The following is a 10,057-nucleotide window of genomic DNA, read 5'->3' on the forward strand; positions in this document are numbered from 1 at the left end:
CACAACAGTGTAATAGGTAGAGGATAAAAACACTTCAGGTGCTGAAAATAAATACTAACTGGGAGGACACAAGCCTAGAGCACTCTTGGAGTTCTCTTTAGTCACCTTGAGGTGTGGGGTTTGTGTCACAGCAATGGCTCTGGGGCTGTCTCCTGGCTGCTGTCTATCCTGACAGGGTGCAGGAGGCATCACAGCCCCCTACTGGAAGCCTCAAATCATCTAGACTCTTACTGAAGCCAGAATATGGGGTGGGGAGACCCTAGCTATCATTAACAGGGAAAGCAGTATTTATTTTTGTTGTTCAGTCCTGTGAAATGGAGAGACTATCAGTGGTTTCACTGAGATGAGGTGGATCCAAGCATGTCTGTGGCACACTGGGGCAGAGGGGCATTCACACCCCAGCAGGAGAAAGCCATGCAAGACTTTGTGCTTACAGAAACAGAAACAGATTCTCCATGTGGTTGGATTCAGACAGAACCACTGTGTTGCACAACTCAGTGGACAACACCTGCTGACCACTGGCAGACAGGATCAGGAAGGGCAGGCACGCTGCACTGGGCTGCCCAGCTCATTCCATGGTATGGTCTATCCACAGCAGCAAAGCTGCTGGAGACTCAGGCATGTTGACCATGGTGAAGAGTGTAAAATGGAAATGGCAAGGTGGGCCAAGGTGGCTCCCAGTAAGGACCATTCTGGCCAATCAGAAATCTGAGGCAACTCCCATTACATACTCTCCATTGAAAAGGTGAAGGCACAAGCAAGAATGACCAGGTAAGCAGAAAACCAGATGGAGAGACAAAGGATCAACCCACAAGGCAGGTATACAGTATTCGACTTTTGTTATTTTCCCCCTTGAATGAGAGAAAGAGATTCTGCTGTGATAAGAAAGCAAAGAAAGACATTTTTTGGTTTAAAAATAAGCCACTTGAGGATTAAAAAGTTATTTTAAGTTAAAGAAAATTAATCTTCAAATAAGCTAACATATGGAAAACCCAACTGTCTGCTCCAAGACCCAAATGCTTGCAATGCTTTGTCCCCCAAGTAACCTGAGCCTGACAGGTAGAAGTTCTCAGCGTGAGACAGAGCAGAGTCTCTGAATATAAAAGACATTTTACATAATGTATACAGCAGGGATTCTCAGTATTACAGTAAGATGCACAGGTCTTTTTAAGTCTGGAGGATTTGATGGTGATACCACATGACTACTTAGATTGGCAGTTCCTTCCTGTCTTTTCTTGGCAATGGCTTCACTTACTTCTCGGTTACATTTGGCTGTCCTTTAGCTGCATTTGTCTCTAAGGCACTGTCCTTTAGTGGCAGAACTACAACTCCCAGTTAGCTGGCTCTTCCTCTTCTGGCAACTGCTGCTCAGACTTGGCTCACTGCATCTGGAGGACCTGGAGCTGCACCTGCACCTCGATGATGGCCTGTCACTCTTCATCAATTGCTTGATTCAAATGATTGCTCTTTATTTCCTGAATGCTTTGCCACGCCTCTTCATCTTCATTCTCACTTTCACTTTCAGAGGAAGATTCCTAGGTTTCACTTTGACCCTGCTGCTGATGGCTTTGTATCTCATTCATCCTGCCTCTCAGAGGATCTATCTCTTCTTTCTCTGAAGCCATCTGCCTGCTCAGGAACTGCACCATGGCAGGGAACAATGCCTGCTCTGTAAGGATCTCATTCTCCTGGGCAAGGAGAATATTTATAACTTCTTCATTTTCTCTCATTTCTTTTTTGGAAACTTCCTCTTTTGAAAGACTAGCTGTCTCTTGTGCAATCTGGGTTTCACACTGTTGTCTTTTAGCTTCTCTCAGCTTTCTTTTAAGGGATATCAAAATTATTTGTACTTCCCATAATCTTTCTTCTTTAGATCAATCCTTTATCACACCCTGCAAATCTTGATGTAAACAATTCAAGAGAAACTTGTCTTCTAATATCCTCGATGTTCTCCTTGGTTGTGGGTAGTGCAGGCATCATAGCCATGTTAGAGGCTCTGTCACCTACTTTACAATCACATTTCCAAAGAGCTCTTGCATATGTGTGAAAAACACATAGAGGACAAAATTGCTAATCTGCACAGTGGGGCTGAGCACTAGAGAAGTGTTCTGTACATTCCTTTTTGTTTCCAGCTCCATGGCGATGACATGGTCCATGTGCACATTCTGCCAGGAGATGGTTGCACTCATGCAGCTCCTTCAGCAGGCACTGGACCACCTGCACCTTCTCACCATCGATGTTGCTCCCACACACCTGTTCAAAAGGGGGCATCAGCTCTTTGGTCAGCAAATTCTCTGGAAGGTCTCATAGATACTGCTTCAGCAAACTGGCTAAACTATTTAGCTCACTCTCTTCCACAATTGGAGACTCTTCTCGGTCATACACTGCTTTTAGCTCATCTACCTTTGATTTAATTCCTGAAATTTCACAGATGCTGTCACACTTCTGTGCTTCTCGATGTAATCCACACACTCCCAGAAAACTGCTGGCAGCTAAATGCCATAATACATCATGGTCTTCTCCACTGCATCAGCCAAAGGGATTCAAGAAATGTGTCTGAGATCTGGAACATCAACCTAAGGCAACTCTGGCTCCTGAGTTGGCTTTTTCTTTTTCTTTTTTCCTTTCCACTGTTTAAGAACATTGACGGTGATCAAGTCTTTTAACTGCTTCTCTTTGAGTTTTTCTTTTTTGTGATTTTCCTCTATATGTTTTTCTTCTTTGTTTTTCTCTTTTATTTTAAAATCCTCCTCCTTCTTTTTAGAAAAGCTTGGCTTCTTGTAGACTTGGATTCCCTTGGACTTCTTCATTTTGGAAGAACTTTTGGTTTCATCTCCAGAGCTATCTTCCTGAAAGGAAGCATAGCCTTCCATCCTATTTTTCAGTTTCGTAAATTTTCCCTTTTTCTTCCCATGGTCTTTCTCATCATCAGACAGTATGTCAGGAGGCTCATGGAGGCTATCATGGGGAGGTGAGAGCTCTCTGGTCCAGTACAACCCAGGAAATTTTGATTGGCTCATCTCTTCAGAGCTGTGGATATGGGACAGATCACTGCAGGACTCCAGGTTGCAGTGCTCACTGGGGTTGCTGGTGGGAGGCAGGAAGCATTTGGTCATTCTAACTCCAAGGTGAAGAGGTAAGGATATTCTCTGTTACCTGCCCATCACACCTGTGTCTGCTGCCAGGTGATGGCTGCCCCAGCCACAGCCTCCTGCTCAAGCTGCAGTGGCAGCCACCATAGCCCCTCCAGCACCACACTCGTGGCTGACCTCAGGAGCCCCATTCCCACCCCACCCATCCACAGCTGTTTACAAAGGGCTGAAGGGGACCAGCCCTTTGGCAACCAGGAACACTCCCTCCATGCACTGCTTCCTGGTGCCCTGTTCGTCATTGTGGTTTGGATTTACATTTCACTAATAGCTAGTGAAGATAAACATCTTTTCATGTGATTTTTAGCCATTGGTGTTTCCTCTTTGGAAAATGTCTATTCATGTCTTTTGCCCATTTTTTAATTGGGTTGTTTGTCTTTTTATTGTTGAGTTATAGAATTCCTTTTTTATATTCTGGATATCAAACCCTTATCAGATATGTGTTTTCCAAATATTTTCTCCATTGACTCAGTTGTGTTTTCACCCTTTTGACAAAGACCTTTGAAGCACCAAAGTAATCAGTTTTGAGGAGTTCCCGTTTATCTATTTTTTCTTTTGTTGCATGAGCTTTGAGTGTAAAGTCCAGGAACCTACTGCTTATCACTAGATCTTGAAGATGTTCCCTACATTTTCTTTCAGGAGTTTTATGTTACTGATTATTATATTTAGGTTTGATTCATTTTGAGTTAGTTTTTGAATAGGGGGTGAGTTAGGGGTCCTCTTTCATTCTTTTGGTTATGGATATCCAGTTTTCCCAACAACATTTATTGAAGAGACTATTCTATCCCAGTTGAGTGGACTTAGGAGCCTTATAAAAATCAGTTAACCATAGATCTGAGAGTCTAATTCTGAACTCCCAATTTGATTACATTGAACATTATGTCTGTCTTTATACTATTACCATGCACTTTTGACCACTGTGGCTTTATAATATGATTTAAAGTCAGGGAGTATGAGTACTTCCAATTTAATTCTTCTTTTTCAAGATGTCTTTAGCTATTAGTGGCCACTTACCCTTCCAAATAAGATTGATAATTAGCTTTTCCATTTTTGCAAAGTAGTCTGTTGGAATTTTGATTGGTATTGCATTGAATCTGTATATCAGTTTGGGTAGAATTGAATCTTAATGACATTTGCCTTCCAATCCATTAACACGGAATGTCTTTCCATTTATTCAGGTCTTCTTTGATTTGTTTTCACAGTGTTTTTTTTGTTTTGTTTTGTTTTCTGTGTACAAGTACTTTACATTCTTCATAAAGTTTATTCCTAGATAATTGATTCTTTTAGTCACAACTGCAAATGGAATTTATTTCTTGATTACTTCCTCAGAGAGCTCATTACTAGGATATAAAAACACCATAGATTTTTTCTTACAAAAAATACTTTACTTAAAATATATGATCTTTTTAAAAAGAGACAACTTTTATACGTAGTTACTGAGTTAAGAAGCAGTCAAAAACACAACAAAATAAATGAAAATTTAGAAGTTATGATTGGTAACATATACAATACTGGGGATGAACAAGGCAGTTTAAATCTATGATTAATTCTTTTTGTCCCATCACATTTTAATAATTCATGTTTTTTAAAAACAGTGGTTGAGACTAAAGAAAAGGTCTTATCTATATTCTTTCCTCTTCAAAAATCTGCCACTCTTCCTGGCAGATACAGAAATACACAACAGTGTGTACTTATTTTTTGAATGTCTGCAGGTCCAAAAATATCTCTCTACTTTTATTGTTTTTCTATTTTCTTCTTTGAAATTCATGTATATGAGGCTATAGGTTCTAGTCACATATACAAGGCTTTTAAATTCAAATTAATTTTTTTCAATTAGACACTCTCTAAAAGCAAGGGGAATGACTGCTATTGATAGCATAGGACTCAGTGCTTAATGTCCTTAGGATAGCAACACTCATGATTTTGGTCTCCAAGTCAGCACTGTGAGCAGCTATTAATCAATTATGTCCAGCATGGTACTGAAATATTTCAAACCACATGTAAACATCCAACATAGATTTGTAATAAAACAGGAGAAATGGCTTGTCAAAGTAAAGTGTTGTTAGGTACGTATATTCGAGAGGCTATCTTGAATTAGTATTTTGAAGTTTTAAAACATTTTTTTTAAACCATAATCACTGTTTCTTAAGCTAGGGAACTTTAGCATCTTTCTGGAGTGTCAATTTGTTTCAAAGATTTGGTAAGAGGTTTACAATTTTTCTTATCTTAAAAGTATCTGTTTTATATATTCACCAGCAAAAACAGAATTATTTTAAATATAAAATATACGACTTCAAGGCAATGACAACTTGACATGTTGGACTATGCCTTCATACCCTAGCTTAGATGAGGGGAGTTTCAGTAGTAACCTCAGAGAAGCAATGAAGTAGGCAACCCTGATTTCTCAAAGTATAGCCAGGTTCTTAATGACAGTGGTTACAAGTGAAATTCAAAGTCATGGCTCATTCCCTTGAGTTTTATCTTCTGAAATAACATAATTCTCTATCTATAATATTCAGGAAGAGAGTCAAGGAAAGAACTCAATGGACTGAGCTTTATTTTACATTGTTTAATAATTAGAGGAATGCTGCAAAGAAGATTGTTGATTTCCAACTAAAATATACAACATATGTCATCAAAAATGGTGGAAATCACAAAGCCAGTAGATTAGAACTTGACCCATTGTAAAGAAACAATGGGAACAAAATTCTGGGTGGTTTTATTCTTCTTTCAAGATTTATGTTAGATTACAACATCACTCTTCTTCACTGCCCCTTTGTTTTGTTGTTGTTGAAGAGGTTAAGTATATGGTACCTTTCTGACATTGCTCAATTACATTAGCTCCTCTAGAACACCAACTCCATTAGGGATAGTTCTTTGCAGTACAGTCATGAGGGTAGTTAAACTGCCCACCAATAATAACTACTTGTTGTGAAATAGAAAGTCAATGGTAATTCCCTGTATAAATGATCTCTATAAAGAACAAAATGAAGATACCAATGAAATTATATAAATTATATGTGTCAAATTTACAAAGTTATTTTTTTTAAACTAGGGGTCAACTTCATAAGGCCATGTCAGGAAAACATTACCTGTAAATCAAATTGTCACCCAACACATTTTATAATCAAATACAGTTAAATTTGGCACTAGATCAAAAATGATCCTAGGTAGTTTTAAGGTTTAATTCCACTAATCCCACAATTTAATGAGACCATCTCAACCACATGTTATGACTTTATATGTTTCATGGGGATGTCATACTGCACCTGTATGCACTTTGTCATGAGTATACACACTCTTAGGCTTTGCACACTCTTAGGTTTTGTCATAAGATATATTCACAAATATACTTTCATCAACAAAAACAATGGTGTTGACAGCTCCCAAATGCCAAACATATTCCTGCACAATTTCTCCACTTCAAGTGTCCCATTGCACCATCTTTTTCTCAGACATCCCAGCCACAAAGAGATTTTGCTTATCTTCATCAGGATTAAATTTTACACAGTAGGGTATTTTTGATTTGTAAATATTGCTACACTTTGCCTTATTTCAGTCTCCCAGAGTTTAAGATTCCTGTCATAGGCTGCACTGAGGAACTGTCTCCCTGCAGTATTGAAGCAGATGTTCCTAACAGCTTTACTGTGACCAATAAAAGTTCACAGACAGCACCAATCTCTAATTTTACTGTCCATGGAAAAGACAGCAGTAAATGGCCAGAAAGAGGAAACAATCCAACTAAACTGACACCCTTTGTGTTTCCAGACCACACATGAATTTGTTTTTTGGGAAGATAGCACTTCTCAGGTGGCACAGTTGATTGGAGATTAACACCAACACCCTGATATTTGTGAAGATAGGACCAACAATTTAGATTTTCACATGTTGATCTTGTATTCTCCCATTTTGGAGTCATTTATTAGCTCAAGTAGCTTTGTTGTTTTTTTTTATGGATTTTCTAAATATAGGATCAGGTCATCAGCAAATACTGACAGTTTTACTTCTTTCATTCCAATTTGGATGCCGTTACTTTTGCTTTGTCTTGCCTAACTGTTCTAGTTAGAACTTCCAGCACAATGTTGAATAGCAGTGGTGACAGTGGACATCCTTGTCTTATTCCCAATTGCTAATGTGGCTGTTATGCAAAATACCAGAAATGGGTTGACTTTTATAAAGGGGGTTTATTTGGTGAAAAATTTACAGTCTGAAGGCCATGAAAATGTCCAAGTATACCTTCACCAAAGGAAGGCCAATGGCATCCAGAAAATGTCTGTTAGTTGGGAAGGCATGTGGCTGGCATCTGTTGAGCCCAGGTTGTGTTCCAGCTCCTCTCTCAGCTGTTCAGCTTTCTTTAAAATATTGCTCTTGGGGTGTTTTGTCCTTTCTTAGGTTCTCCAGAGCAAACTCTTGTCTAGCATAAGTCTGCTTTCAATGGCCCTCTCCAAAATGTCACTCTCAGTGGCTCTGACGTCTTTCTGTTTGTGAGCTCTTTTTAGGACACCAGTGATTAAATCAAGGCCCAACCTGAATGGGTGGAGTCCACATCTCCATGGAAATAATTTAATCAAATATTTCACCCACAGTTGATAGAGTCACAACTCCATGGAAACACTCAAAGGATTTCAACCTAATCAACACTAATACCTAATACATGATTTTTCTTGCCTAATTGTTCTAGCTAGACCTTCTAGCACAATGTTGAATAGCAATGGTGAAAGTGGACATCCTTGTCTTATTCACAGTCATAGGGGGATAGCTTTCAGTTTCTCACCATTGAGTATGATGTTATCTATGGGTTTTTCATTTATGCCCTTTGTCATGTTAAGGAAGTTACCTTCAATTCCTACCTTTTGAAATGTTTTTATCATGAAAGGATGCTGCATTTTGTGAAATGTCTTTTCTGTGTCAATCAATATGTTCATGCAGTTTTTCCACTTCAATTTTTTAATGTGGTATATTACAATAATTGACTTTCTTGTGTTGAACCACCCTTGCATAACTGGAAATAAACCCACTCGGTCATGGTGTATAATTATTTTAATATGCTGTTGGATTCTTTTTGTAAGTATTTTGTTGAGGGTTTTGGCATCTATATTCATTAGAGAGATTGGTCTGAAATTTCCTTTATCCTATTTTGGTATTAGGGTGATGTTGGCTTTGTAGAATGAGTTAGGTAGTAATCCCTGTTTTTCAATTTTTTGGAAGAGTTTGAGCAAGAATGGTATTATTAATGCTTCTTGGAATGCTTGGTAAAATTCACCAGTGAAGATTTCCAGTCCTGGGCTTTTCTTCATTGGTAGGTTTTTGATGACTGATTCAATCTCTTTACTTGTGATTGGTTTGTTGAGGTCTTCTATTTTTTCTCAAATCAGTCTATGTTGTTTCTATGTTTCTGGGAAGTTTTCCATTTAATCTAAGTTGTTTAGTTTGTTGGCATATAGTTGTTCATAGGATCTTTTTATTTCTTCAGGGTCAGTGGTGATGCCCTCCTTCTTGTTTCTCATTTTATTTACAGCTTCTTTCTTTTTTGTCTTTGTCAGTCTAGCTAAAGTTTTGTCAATTTTATTGATCTTCTCAAATAACCAAGTTTTGGTTTTATTGATTCTATTTTTTTTTATATTTTCCATTTCATTAATTTTGGCTCTAATCTTCTTTATTTCTTTCCTTATGCTTGCTTTGGGATTAGTTTCCTGTTCTTTCTCCAGTTGTTCTGTTAAGTCACTGATTTTAGCTCTTTCTTCCTTTTTAATGCAGGTGTTTAGGACTATAAATTTCCCTCTCAGCACTGACTTATCTGCATCCCATAAGTTTTCATATGTGTTCTTGTTTCCATTCATCTCAATATATTTACTGATTTCTCTTGCAATGTCTTCTGTGACCCACTGATTAAGAGTGTGTTGCTTAACCTCCGCACATTTGTGTATTTTCTGGCTCTCTTTTTTTAATTCCTAGCTTCATTTTTTTTATGATAAAAGAAGGTACTTTCTATAATTTCAATGTTTTAAATGTATTAAAACCTGCTGTATGACACAGTATGTGGTTTATCCTGGGGAATGTTCCATGAGCACTTAAGAAGAATCCATAGCCTGTTCTTTTGTGGTGTAGTGTTCTATAAAGGTCTGTTTATGGACCTTTATAGACTATATTTAGTTTTCCAATCCATGAGCACAGTATGTCTTTCATTTATTTGAGGAAGACCTAACTTCTTTTAGCAATGTTTTGTAGTTTTCTGTGTATAGATCTTTTGTGTCCTTGGTTATATTTATTCCTAAATATTTGATTATTTTGGTTGTTAATTTTTTTCTTGATTTCCTCCTCAGATTGCTCATTACTAGTGAACAGAAACAGTAGTGATTTTTACATGCTGATCTTGTATCCTGGCACTTTGCTGTACTCATTTATTAGCTCTAGTAGCTTTGCTGTAGAGTTTTTGGGATTATCTACATATAGGATCATGTCATCTGCAAACCGTGAAAGTTTTACTTCTTCCTTTACAGTTTGGAAGACATTTATTTCTTTTTCTTGACTAATTGCTCTAGCTAGAATTTCTAGCTCAACGTTGAATAACAGTGGTGACAGTGGGCATCTTTGTCATGTCCCTAATCTTTGAGGGAAAACTTTCAGTCTTTCCCCATTGAGTATGATAGTAACTGTGGAATTTATAATGTTGATAAATTCATCTATCCCTATACTTTGAAGTAGTTTCATCAAGAAAAGATGCTGAATTTTGTCAAATGCACTTTCTGCATCAATTGAGATGATCAGATGTTTCTTTCTATTAAATTTATTTAGGTGATGTCTTATATTAAATGATTTTCTTGTGTTAAACTAACCTTGCATACCTGTAATAAAACTCACTTTGTCATGGTGTATAATTCTTTTAACGTGCTGCTAGATTTGATTTG

General features: G+C 37.7%; 2 pseudogenes; both read right to left on the bottom strand.

Annotated features, from left to right (window-relative positions):
• Positions 1-1,322: 1,322 nt before the first annotated feature.
• LOC119506585 lies at positions 1,323-3,116 on the bottom strand (annotated as a pseudogene).
• A 3,351-nt stretch (positions 3,117-6,467) lies between these two features.
• On the bottom strand, positions 6,468-7,068 carry LOC119506586 (annotated as a pseudogene).
• Between the last annotated feature and the right edge of the window lie 2,989 nt (positions 7,069-10,057).

The sequence above is a fragment of the Choloepus didactylus genome, chromosome 11, assembly GCF_015220235.1.
Source record: "Choloepus didactylus isolate mChoDid1 chromosome 11, mChoDid1.pri, whole genome shotgun sequence".
In the NCBI taxonomy this organism is placed as follows: Eukaryota; Metazoa; Chordata; class Mammalia; order Pilosa; family Megalonychidae; genus Choloepus; species Choloepus didactylus.